Source organism: Theropithecus gelada, chromosome 1 (genome assembly GCF_003255815.1).
Source record: "Theropithecus gelada isolate Dixy chromosome 1, Tgel_1.0, whole genome shotgun sequence".
NCBI lineage: Eukaryota > Metazoa > Chordata > Mammalia > Primates > Cercopithecidae > Theropithecus > Theropithecus gelada.
In genome coordinates this window covers 141,104,800-141,118,078 of record NC_037668.1, presented here as the reverse complement: position 1 = coordinate 141,118,078, position 13,279 = coordinate 141,104,800, and the positions used below count along the sequence as shown (strand labels likewise).

Here is a 13,279-nt window from a genome sequence, read left to right as displayed (position 1 = left end):
GTGATTTCCTTGAGGATAGATTTCCAAGATGGAAAGGAAATGAGAGATTCTAAGAGGTGGGCTAGCGGCTTGTAACCTACATGGAAGAGGTTATGAAATGATGATAGAATAGAATGGGCCTGTGAGGCTGGAAGGAGATATTTTCCTTGGTCCAAGAACCATTTGCCTTGTATGGGAAGAGACTGATAAGTGGAAGTTTCAGTGGGGGAGTAGGTGGCAGTGACCAGATGAGGAGAAAAACTGGCCGTGAGGGACAGAAGTTGGATGGCTAGCTGCTTTTTTTAGCTACCTTATCAGCATAAGCGTTGCCCTGAGTGATGGGATCTGATGCCTTTTGATGGCCCTTGCAGTGTAAGACTCCAGCTTCCTTTGGAAGTAAAGCAGCCTTGAGAAGAGTTTTTATTAAAGAGGCATTAATGGTGGAGGACCTTGTGTAGTGAGGAAATCTCTTTCTGCCCATATAACAGCATGGTGGTGCAGGATATGGAAGGCATATTTAGTGTCAGTACAAATATTGATGCATAGTCCTTTTGCAAGAGTGAGGGCTCGAGTTAAGGCAATGAATTCGGCTTGCTGAGAGGTCGTGGAAGGGGGCAGAGCAGTAGCCTCAATGTTAGACGTGGAAGATACTATAGCATAGCCTGCTTTTGCTGGTGTGTGGCATTTAATCCTGGTGGAACTGCCATCAATAAACCAAGTGTGACCAGGGTGAGGAACAGGAAAGAAGGAAATTTGGGGAAATGGAGTGAATATCAGGTGTATCGGGGGTCAGGTGTGGCATCAGGAATAATGTGGGAGGCCAGATTGAAGTCCGGGCCAGGAACAATGGTAATTGTGGGAGACTCAATGAAGAGTGAGTACAGCTGAAGGAGCCGGGGAGCAGAAAGTATATGTGTCAGGTGTGAGGAAGAAAATAGATTTTGGAAGTTATGAGAACTGTAGAGAGTGAGTTGAGCATAGTTTGTGATTTTTGAGGGCCTCTAAAAGTATTAGGGTGGTGGCAGCCACTGCATAGAGACATGATGGCCAGCCTAAAACAGTAAGGTCAAGTTGTTTGGATAAAAAGGCTACAGGGTGTGGTCCTGGTCCTTGTGTAAGAATTCCGACTGCACAGCCCTGCACTTTGACTGTGTGTAATGAAAAGGGTTGGGATGAGTCAGGGAGAGCTAGTGTGGGGGCAGTCTCTAAAGCTGTTGAAGGAGTGGAGAAAGGATTTAGGATCTATGGGGTCAGCTAGGTTTCCTTTTGTGAGTTTATATAATGGTTTTGTTAAGATGGCAAAACCAGGTATCCAAAGATGAAAGTATCCAACCGGCCGGGCGCGGTGGCTCAAGCCTGTAATCCCAGCACTTTGGGAGGCCGAGGCGGGTGGATCACAAGGTCAGGAGATTGAGACTATCCTGGCTAACATGGTGAAACCCCGTCTCTACTAAAAATACAAAAAACTAGCCGGGCGTGGTAGCGGGCGCCTGTAGTCCCAGCTACTTGGGAGGCTGAGGCGGGAGAATGGCGTGAACCCGGGGGGCGGAGCTTGCAGTGAGCCGAGATCGCGCCACTGCACTCCAGCCTGGGAGACACAGTGAGACTCCGTCTCAAAAAAAAAAAAAAAAAAAAAAAAAAAAAAAAGAAAGTATCCAACCATGCCTAGGAAGGAAAGGAGTTGTTGTTTGGTAGAAGATGTTGGGGTTTGAGAGATCAGTCGGACACGATCAGCAGGGAGAGCACATGTGTTTTCCTGAAGAATTATGCCGAGATAGGTAACATGAGGAAGAAATTTGGGCCTGACTGAAGTAATGGGGGCTGACCGCGAAGCCTTGCGGCAGTACAGCCCAGGTAATTTGCTGAGCCTGATGGGTGTCAGGGTCAGTCCAGGTGAAAGCGAAGAGAGGCTGGGATGAAGGGGGCAAAGGAATAGTAAAGAAAGCATGTTTGAGATCCAAAACAGAATAATGGGTTGTGGAGGGAAGTATTGAGGATGGGAGAGTATATGGGTTTGGCACCATGGAGTGGTTAGGCAAAACAATTCAGTTGAAAAGGTGTAGATCCTGAATTAACCTGTAAGGCTTGTCTGGTTTTAGGACAGGTAAAATGGGGGAATTGTAAGGAGAGTTAATAGGTTTTGGAAGCCCATACTGTAACAGGCGAGTGATAACAGGCTTTAATCCTTTTAAAGCGTGCTGTGGGATGGGATGTTGGCATTGAGCAGGATAAGGGTGATTAGGTTTTAATGGGATGATAAGGGGTGCATGATTGGTCACCAAGGAGGGAGTAGAGGTATCCCATACTTGTGGGTTAAGGTGGGGAGATACAAGGGGAGGATGCGAAGGAGGCTTTGAACTGGGGGAAAAGGCAGCAATGAGGTGTGGCTGTAGCCCAGGAATAGTCAGGGAAGCAGATAATTTAGTTAAAATGTCTAGACCTAATAAGGGAGCTGGGCAGGTGGGAATAACTAGAAAGGAGTGTATAAAAGAATGTTGTCCAAGTTGGCACCTGAGTTGGGGAGTTTTAAGAGGTTTGGAAGCCTGGGCGTCAATACCCACAACAGTTATGGAGGCAAAGGAAACAGGCCCTTGAAAAGAAGGTAATGTGGAGTTGGTAGCTTCCATACTGGTTAAGAAGGGAACGGACTTACCCTCCACTGTGAGAGTTACCTGAAGCGTCTGTGATGGTCCAGGGGGCTTCCGAGGCGATTGGGCAGCGTCAGTCTTCAGTCACTAAAGCCGAGAAGATCTGGGAAGGAGTCAGAGAGCCTTGGGCCAGAGTTGAAGGGGCTCTGGGAGTGGCGCTGGGTGGAGCTGGACAGTCCAATTTTCAGTGGGGTCCCACACAGATGGGACATGGCTTAGGAGGAATCCCAGGCTGTGGGCACTCCTTGGCCCAGTGGCCAGATTTCCAGCACTTGTAGCTAGCTCCTGGGAGAGGAGGTTCTGGAGGAACCCCTGGCAGCTGCGGTTCAGGTGTTTGGAAGTTCTTGTCTGCTGGAGATGTGGCTGGGGTTTGTCTCACAGTGGAGGCAAGGAATTGCAACTCAGAAATACATTGCTACTTGGCTGTCTCTACTCTATTACAGTACACCTTGAAGGTGAGGTTAATTAAGTCCTGTTGTGAGGTTTGAGGGTCGGAATCTAATTTTTGGAGCTTTTTCTAATGTCGGGAATGGATTGGGTATTAAAATGTATGTTGAGAATAAGATGGCCTTCCTCTAGATTATTTCTAATTCTTTTTCAAGTGGTTGTGCCAATTGACACTCTCACCAACAGTGTGAGTGCTCTGGTTTTTCCATCATAGCCAACACCTGATTTTGTCAGACTTTTAAAGTTTTGCCAGTCTGGTAGGTATGAAATAGTATCTTACTGTGGTTTGTTCTTTTTTCTGATTGTGAATGAGGTTGAGAATATTTTCTTTCTTTTTTTTTTCGACAGTCTCGCTCTGTTGCCCAGGCTGGAGTGCAATGGCAAGATCTTGGCTCACTGCAACCTCCACCTCCTGGGTTCCAGAGATTCTCTTGCCTCAGCCTCCAGAGTAGCTGGGATTACAGGCACCCACCACCATGCTGGGCTAATTTTTGTAGTTTTAGTAGACACAGGGTTTCACCATGTTAGCCAAGCTGGTCTCGAACTTCCAACCTCAGGTGATCCACCTACCTCAGCCTCCCAAAGTGCTGGGATTACAGGTGTGAGCCACTGCACCTGGCCAAGCATATTTTCATATGGATATGGATACTTATGTTTCTTCTACTCTAAAGAGAGAAAGTCTTGCCAACCTTAATGATTTTTAAAATAATTTCAATTTCTATTTTAGATTCAAGGGGTACATGTGCAGGTTTGTTCCATGGGTATATTATGTGATGCTGCAGTTTGGGGTACAATCGATCCTGTCACCCACGTAGTGAGCTTAGTGCCTGATAGTTTTTCAATCCTTCCCTCCGCTCCCACCTCTAGCAGTCCCCAGTGTCTGTTGTTGCCATCTTTGTGTCCCCGTGTACCCAATGTTTAGCTCCCACTTATAAGTGAGAACATGTGGTATTCGGTTTTCTGTTCCTGTGTTAATTTACTTAGGATAATGGCCTCCAGCTGCGTCCATGTTGCCACAAAGGACATAATCTTGTTCTTTTTTATGGCTGCACCTATCTTTTTCTGTTAAGATTTCTTTTCTTTATAGATTTATATGACTTTTTTGTGTATTTTAGATACTACCACATTTATATATTGCAGCAAATAGCTTCTCCATTTTTTTAAATTATACGTTAAGTTCTAGGGTACATGTGCACAACATGCAGGTTTGTTACATATGTATACATGTGCATGTTGGTGTGCTGCACCCATTAACTCGTCATTTATATTAGGTATATCTCCTAATGCTATCCCTTCCCCCTACCCCCTCCCCACAATAGGACCCGGTGTGTGATGTTCCCCTTCCTGTGTCCAAGTGATCTCATTGTTCAATTCCCACCTATGAGTGAGAACATGCGGTATTTGGTTTTCTGTTCTTGTGATAGTTTGCTGAGAATGATGGTTTCCAGCTGCATCCACGTCCCTACAAAGGACACAAACTTATCCTTTTTTATGGCTGCATAGTATTCCATGGTGTATATGTGCCACATTTTCTTAATCCAGTCTGTCACTGATGGACATTTGGGTTGATTCCAAGTCTTTGCTATTGTGAATAGTGCCACAATAAACATATGTGTGCCTGTGTCTTTATAGCAGCATGACTTATAATCCTTTGGGTATATCCCCAGTAATGGGATGGCTGGGTCAAATGGTATTTCTAGTTCTAGATCCTTGAGGAATTGCCACACTGTTTTCCACAATGTTTGAACTAGTTTACAGTCCCACCAGCAGTGTAAAAGTGTTCCTATTTCTCCACATCCTCTCCAGCACCTGTTGTTTCCTGATTTTTTAATGATTGCCATTCTAACTGGTGTGAGATGGTATCTCATTGTGGTTTTGATTTGCATTTCTCTGATGGCAAGTGATGATGAGCATTTTTTCATGTGTCTGTTGGCTATATGAATGTCTTCTTTTGAGAAACCCTAGAAGAAAACCTAGGTAATACCACTCAGGACATAGGCATGGGCAAGGACTTCATATCTAAAACACCAAAAGCAACAACAACAAAAGCCAAAATTGACAAATGGGATCTAATTAAACTAAAGAGCTTCTGCACAGCAAAAGAAATTACCATCAGAGTGAACAGGTAACCTACAGAATGGGAGAAAAATTTTGCAATCTACTCATCTGACAAAGGGCTAATATCCAGAACCTACAAATAACTCAAACAAATTTACAAGAAGAAAACAAACAACCCCATCAAAAAGTGGGCAAAGGATATGAACAGACACTTCTCAAAAGCTTCTCCATTTTTAATTGTTTTTTAAATTCTCTAACAGTTTCTTTTGGTGAACATATGTTCTAATTTTAGCTTAGCCAAACTTATCAAACATTTCCTTTATAGTTTATATTTTTTGTATAAACTATTTATACAACAACTTTGTATGCAATCTTTCTTACTGAATGTTATAATCACATTGCCTATATTATCTTCTAAAAGTTTTATAGTTTTGCCTTTCACATTTAGGCCTACAGTCTACGTGGAATTGATGTTTGTTTTCAATAGTATAGATCCAATAGAAATAGGATCATATTTCTTTTTCTTTTTCTCTTTTTTCCTGTGTGAATACTCAGTACTCAGCACCATGAATTTCCACACTGTGAGCAACGGCAGCTTTGTCATAAATGCACATATACATATGGGTCTGTTTCTGGAACCTATTCTATTTCATTGTTCAGTATACCTCTGTGCCTCCACTATCTTAATTACTAGAGCTTTTTAATAATTCTTGATACTTGATAGGGCAAGGCCTCTTGTCTTATTTTCCTTTGAGTGTATCTTGGCTATTCTTGGTCCCTTGCACTTCTCTGTAAACTTTGGGTTAACCCATCAAATTCCCCCAAAACCCCTTGTTGTGTTTTCTTCTCATTGGGTTTTGAGGTCTCTCTTTTGAGAGTGGCCCTAATGCAAGATTGTCACTCTCTAGGAGAGCCCTGCCCTGAGGAGAGCTAGAATCAGGTATGGCAGCCAGGTGAGACACAGAGGAGGTGGCATAGCAAGACACATAAAATAACCGAAGCAGTTTTTTAATTACTTAAAGATTGCAGAGAGAAGAGGGTATCATAAAACCAGCAGGGGACAGGCATGGTGGCTCACGCCTGTAATCCTAGCACTTTGGGAGGCTGAGGTGGATGGATCACTTGAGGTCAGGAGTTCAAGACCAGCCTGGCCAACATGATGAAACCCTGTCTCTACTAAAAATACAAAAAATTAGCCGGGCATGGTGCTGGGCACCTGTAATCCCAGCTACTTGGGAGGCTGAGGCATGAGAATCGCTTGAACCTAGGAGGCGGAAATTGCAGTGAGGCGAGATCGCACCACTACATTCCAGCCTGGACGACAGAGTGAGACTCCATCTCAAAAACAAACCAACAAAAAAACCCCAAGCAGGTCCGACAGGAAGAGGGGCACTGACTGGGACCTGCAGGGGCAACCAGAGGGTAGAAAGCAAAAGAGAGAGGGTGAGAGACGACCTGAGGGCCAAAGCCCTTTTTGGTGTCCAGGGGATTGCCCAAGCAGGTTTTCCACAGGGAGTTCTAACTGGTGGGTTTAAAGCAAGCAAGCATGAGTTCCATGGGGCCATGCTGTGACTGAGAGATGGTCACTGCAGCGTATCTGCACAGACAATGCAAGATGTGGGGGTCAGCCAGGCAAGTCAAATAGGTTGCATCTAGTTGTCTTATAGGCAGGTGATCACCAGGAGGTTGTTGTATAAGGCAGACATCTGGATCAACCACACTGCAGAACTAGTAGGAGGTGGAGAACTAGAAATTGTGTCAAAGGCAACTAAACTCTACTTCTGGTATGAGGAAGTCCAACTTATATTTAAAATGGATGCCAAGGCAACATATAATTATAAGAATTCACAGCCCAGCGTGGTGGTTCATGCCTGTAATCCCAGCACTTTGGGAGGTGGAGACGGGTGAATCACCTGAGGTCAGGAGTTTGAGACCAGCCTAGTCAACATGGTGAAACCCTGTCTCTACTAAAAATACAAAACTTAGCTGGGCAAGGTGGTGCACGCCTGTAGTTCCAGCTATTCGGGAGGGTGAGGGATGATAATCTCTTGAATCTGGGAGGTGGAGGTTGCAGTGAGCTGAGATCATGCTGTTGCACTTCAGCCTGGGTGACAGAGTGAAACCCCATCTCAAGGAAAAAAAAAACAACAACAGAATTCACTAAACCCCTGATCTAATTGAATCTGTACAGCAATCCTGTTAGAGGATTATTGGAGATTGATCCCTTGATGAATTTTAGGATAGGGTTGTTGGTTTTTTTTTTTTTTTTTAATATTTCTGCCCCAAAAAATGCTGTTGGGATTTTAATAGCGATTGTATTGAAGCTGTAGATTACTTTGGGTAGTCTTGTCATCTTAACAATGTTAAGTCTGCCAATCCATGAACAAAGGATGTCTTTTCATTTACTTTACCTTCCAGCAATGTTTCATAGTTTTCAGTGTACAAGTCTTTTGCTTCCTTCGTTAAATTTATTTCTAAGTTGTTTTTTTGTTGTAGTTGTTGTTTTTGAGACAGGGTCTGGCCCTGCTGCCTAGACTGGAGTGCAACACGTCGAATAACCTGGATGAAATGAACAATTCCTAGAAACACATAATCTACCAAAACTGACTAATAAAGAAATGGAAAATTTTACTAGACCTATAACTATTAAGTAGATTGAATCAATAATCAAAATTGTTGACATACAATTGTTCATAATACTGTCTTGTAATCCTCTTTATTTCTGTAATATCAGTAGTAATGTTCCCAGCATCGTTTTGTATTTTAGTAACTTGAGTCTTTTCTCTTGATTTTTTTAGTCAGTCTCATCAAAGATTTGTTAATTTTGTTGATCTTTTCAAAGAACCAACTTTTGGTTTTGTTGATTTTCTTTATTGCTTGTCTATTCTCTATTTTCATTCAATCTTCCTTTAGGAAGAGAGTATATAGGAAGTGTGTAATTAAAACACAAGCTGCAAGGTACAGCCTTTTTTTGGAGATGGCTGAAAATGGGTCTGACTAGGCATAGAGGAAAAGCCGAGCTCAGCCCCTGCCTTTGCTGTGGAACTCTAAGCTGGAATTTAGGCAGTGTGCTCGGAGATCTTCATAAGGCTGGAAGTTATTGACACTTAGCTTATCAGAATGAGGGAGTCCAAGAAAAGTCCTTTTCTAAGGCAGAATAAGGAAAACTAGAATGAGATTAAGTGGAACTAGGTAATAGTAGTTCAGCAAATTAACCCAGAGTTAATTTGTGAGGAATTCAGCAGGGCTTTTTGTGTGAAAATATAACACCCCATATCAGAACTCAAGCATGAGAAACTAATTCTTAGGGAGCTGTTTGTCTTTTTTCCATGTTTCCTTTGTGAAGGGAGTAGTCTCCCTACCTTTTCCCAGGGTAGGAAATGTGTGATAAAAAGGTAAAGGAGAGGTAGCTACAAGTGAGGTCTTATTAACCAGGAAGGTAATTCACTTGCATGTAGATGTTTATAGTTCCTTACTTTTTTTTTTTTTTTGTAAATGGTATTTCCCTTTTTCATATGTTTATTTTTTAAAAAGCATTATATATTTATATAGACAGGGTCTCACAGTATTGCCCACACTGGTCTTGAACTCCTGGGCTCAAGGATCCTCCCACCTCAGCCTCCCAAGGTGTTGGGATTACACATATGAGTCAATTTTTTTATATGTTCTAATTAGAAAATATATAGTTTATTTTTGACATTTTAATAGTATATTTATATATAAAACTCATGTAGACTAGACTATATGCTACCTCAGTCTCTCTACCTATCCATAGTTGGGAAAATCAGGTAGGTCCCTGTAGCCATAATAAAAGCACCCACTGCTTCATGTCAGGTACCTATTAGAAAATAAGCAACCTCCCACCTACTGGCTTTGCAAATCCAAATCTATTAAGTGGCTCCACTGTCACAGTAAGTATTTCATTGTTGATTAGACCAGGCATTCTTAAAGACATAACTATTTTAATATTATTAAGTTACCTAAAGAGTCACTGAGGTGCATGGTTCTGGGCGGAGGTCTGGAGAGCACAGCAGCCACGGCCAGCCACTTCATGCTCAACAACGGCACCAAGATGGCCATCCTGGGGCTAGGCACCTGGAAGTCTCCTCCTCCTCCGGGCCAGGTAACTGAGGCTGTGAAGGTGGCCATTGACGTTGGGTACTGCCACATCGACTGTGCCCACGTGTACCAGAATAAGAATGAGGTGGGAGTGGCCATTCAGGAGAAGCTCAGGGAGCAGGTAGTGAAACATGAGGAGCTCTTCATTGTCAACAAGCTGTGGCGAGCGTACCATGAGAAGGGCCTGTTGAAAGGAGCCTTCCAGAAGATGCTCATTGACCTGAAACTGGACTACCTGGACCTCTACCATATTCGTTGGCCAGCAAGCTTCAAGTCCGGGAAGGAATTTTCCCATTGGATCAGTCAGGTAATGTGGTTCCCAGTGACACCAACATTCTGGACACATGGGCGGGCATGGAAGAGCTAGTAGATGAAGGGCTGGTGAAAGCTATTGGCATCTTCAACTTCAACCATCTCCAGGTTGAGAGGATCTTAAACAAGCCTGACTTAAAGTATAAGTAGGTGGTTAACCAGACTGAGTGCCACCTGTACCTCACTCAGGAGAAGTTAATCCAGTACTGTCAGTCCAAAGGCATCATGGTGACCGCCTACAGCCCCCTCAGCTCTTCTGACAGGCCCTGGGCCAAGCCTGCGGATCCTTCCCTCCTGGAGGATCCCAGGATCAAGGAAATCACAGCCAAGCATAATAAAACTACAGCCCAGATTTTGATCTGGTTCCCCACGTAGAGGAACTTGGTGGTGATCCCCAAGTCTGTGACACCAGAACACATTGCTGAGAACTTTAAGGTCTTCGACTTTAAACTGAACAGCCAGGATATGACCACCTTATTCAGCTACAACAGAAATGGGAGGGTCTGTGCCTTGGTGGGCTGTGCCTCCCGCAACGATTACCCCTTCCATGAGGATTTTTGAAGCTGTGGATGCCTGCTTGTCCCCAAGTGACCTATACTGTGTTTCCTGCCTCATTTTGTTTTCCTTGCAAAGATAGTATGGCCTGTGTCACTCAGCAGTGGGACAGCAACCTGTAGAGTGGCCAGCGAGGGTGTGTCTATCTTAATGTTGGATCTGAAGAGCCCTGTAAATAGAGTAGCTTTGCTTTGCCCTTCTTTTTGCCCAGCTGGGGAAAGTACAACCTGAATACCCTTTTCTGACCAAAGAGAAGCAGAATCTACCGGGCCAAAATAGTGCCACTAACAGTTGAGTTTTGACTGCTTGGAAATGTAATCCTTTCAGTAAGACTTCTCTTTGTCTCAAATAAGAAGTGCTTTTTGTGGGGAAAAAAAAAAGTCACTGAAGAAAAATTATGAAGATCTATAAATGTGTAGCAAAGTAGAATAGCCTTTGTACTAGTTTCAAATGATGTCTCTATCACTTGCCAACTGGACAACTTTGAGTAGTGTATATATCTTCACTATTTTTCTCAGGGCATGTTTGGGTGCAACAATTAGATACCTACTCAAGCTGGTACATATAAAAGGGAACTTTAAAAAGATATGGATCTTACAGCATCCAAAGAGCAGATGAACAACTGCATCCATTCTTGGTAACATTTATGGTAAACTGAGGTTTAGGTAGGTTAAGTCTCTTAATTACTAAACCTTATAGGGAGAGGAAATCCATACACGTACTGAGCACTGCTTAGGCATGAATCAATTATGTCTTTTGTACTTACGTGAATCTACTATTTTTCTAATGTATGTAAATGCTTCTCTGAGTAAGGAAGTTCAAATATATTTTAAAGTGTGGCTTTTATCATGTTCTTTCTCAGCCAAGAGACAGTCAATATACATGGGGATATCCATAAACTTTCTTTTTACTTTAAAAATAGTTTCTTTTTAAAAAAAAGTTATATATCTACATAGTTTAAAGAGTCAAATAGTAAAAGTGAAGAGCTTGATGGGAGTTCCCCTTCCATTCCCAAGTTTGCCCTCCATTTCCTGCCCTTCAGAAGTACTTATACTTTTTTGGAATTTACCTACATATCTCTAAATAACATCCTTATCTTGCTCTTTCTTGACTTTTTTTTTTTTTATAGTAGGAATTATCTACTTATTTCCCACTAAGGAAGAGAGGGTTTCAGTTTTCTTTATACACTTCACTTTCACATGTGGTTAGTTAACATTCAGTGTTTGCATTCTTAAGACCTATGTAGGTGCTATTCACAACTGAGCCATTTAGTATACTATGATTACTATTTCTTTCCTGTAAAGCCTTTTGTTTTTTCTGAAGGTAATATTTGCCTTTTCTAGAGCCCACATAGTGAAAGCAAGAGTAAGTAAGCAAGCAAATAAACCCCACAAAACCCAAAAACAAATCTAGAGGCATCACACATTACCTGACTTCAAACTATCCTACAAAGCTATTGTTACTGAAACAACATGGTACTGGTGTAAAAATGGGCATGTAGACCGATGGAATAGAAAAGAGAACCCAGAAATAAAGCCAAATACAGCCAACTGATCTTCAGCAAAACAAACAAAAACATAAAGTGGGACAAAGTACACCCTATTCAACAAATAGTGCTGGGATAATTGGCAAGCCACATGTAGAAGAATGAAACTGTATCCTCATTTCTTACCTTACACAAAAATCAACTTAAGATAGATAGAGACTTAAATATAATACCCAAAGTCACAAAAATTCTTTATGACAGTACTGGAAAAACTCTTCTAGACATTGGCTTAGGCAAGGACTTTATGAACCCAAAAGCAAATGCAATAAAAACAAAGATAAATAGATGGGACCTAATTAAACTAGAAAGTTGCTGCACAGCAAAAGAAATAATCAACAGAGTAAACAGACAACTCACAGAGTGGGAGAAAATATTCACAAACTGTGCATCTGAGAAAGGACTAATATCCAGAATCTACAAGGAACTCAAACAAATCAGCAAGAAAAAAACCAATTAATGCCATCAAAAAGTGGGCAAAGGACATGAATAGACAATTATAAAAAAAAAAGTATATATATACTAATGTCCAACATGAAAAAATGCTCAGCATCTCTAATTATCAGGGAAATGCAAATCAAAATCACAATGCAAAACCACCTTACTGCTGCAAGAATGGCCATGATTTAAAAAAAAACGCAACGACAGATATTGGCATGGATGTGGTGAAAGGGGAACACTTTTATACTGCTGGTGGGAATGTAAACTAGTACAACCACTATGGAAAACAGTATGGAGATTTTTTAAAGAGCTAAAAGTATTATAGAACTATTGTTTGATCCAGCAATCCCACTACTGGATATCTACACAGAGGAAAATAAGTCATTATATGAAAAAGACACTTGCACGTGCAGGTTTATAGCAGCATAATTCACAATTGTAAAAATGTGGAACCAGCCTAAATACTCATCAACCAACAAATGGATAAAGAAAATGTAGTGTATGCATATGAAATACATATACCATGAAATACTACTTAGCCATAAAAAGGAACAAAATAATGGCATTCAAAGCAACCTGGATGGAGTTGGAGACTATTATTCTAAGTGAAGTAACTCAGGAATGGAAAATCAAACATCCTATGTTCTCACTTATAAGCAGAAGCTTACAGAGAACGGTGGCAGGGAGGTGAAGGATAAAAGACTGCATATTGGGTACAGTGTACACTGCTTGGATGAAGGGTGGACCAAAGTCTCAGAAATCACCACTAAAGAACTTTTCCATGTACCCAAATACCACCTCTTCCCCCAAAACTATTGAAATAAAAATTTAAAAAATAAAAACAACAACAATGATGACAACAAAAAGCTATTCCAACTGGTAAAATAAAAAGTAAAACATTTGCCTTTTCTGTTTGGTGATTAGCTCTCTTTGTGCTTACTACTAATTTATTCCCCTAACTTGCTCCCAAGATATAAATCTGTCTTCAGTACTTAAACGCATTAGGTATTTCCAACAATTTCATCTTCTTGATGATTCCAGCACCTTCTGAGTTGATCCAGGCTGGGCTAGTTATGCTCTATGCCTACTGCACAGCTGCCATCTTAAGGGTTTCTTTCACCATTATCCTAGAAATTCCCTTTGCTCCCTTGTTTTTGATCCCCTGTGTCCCGTATCC

At 41.8% G+C, this 13,279-nt stretch overlaps 1 protein-coding gene and 1 pseudogene across 5 annotated transcripts in view; both read left to right on the top strand.

Moving 5' to 3' along the window:
- CNIH3 (cornichon family AMPA receptor auxiliary protein 3) overlaps positions 1-13,279 on the top strand; it is a 337,129-nt gene that overhangs the window by 142,009 nt on the left and 181,841 nt on the right. The window lies entirely within an intron of this gene.
- On the top strand, positions 9,133-10,285 carry LOC112633812 (annotated as a pseudogene).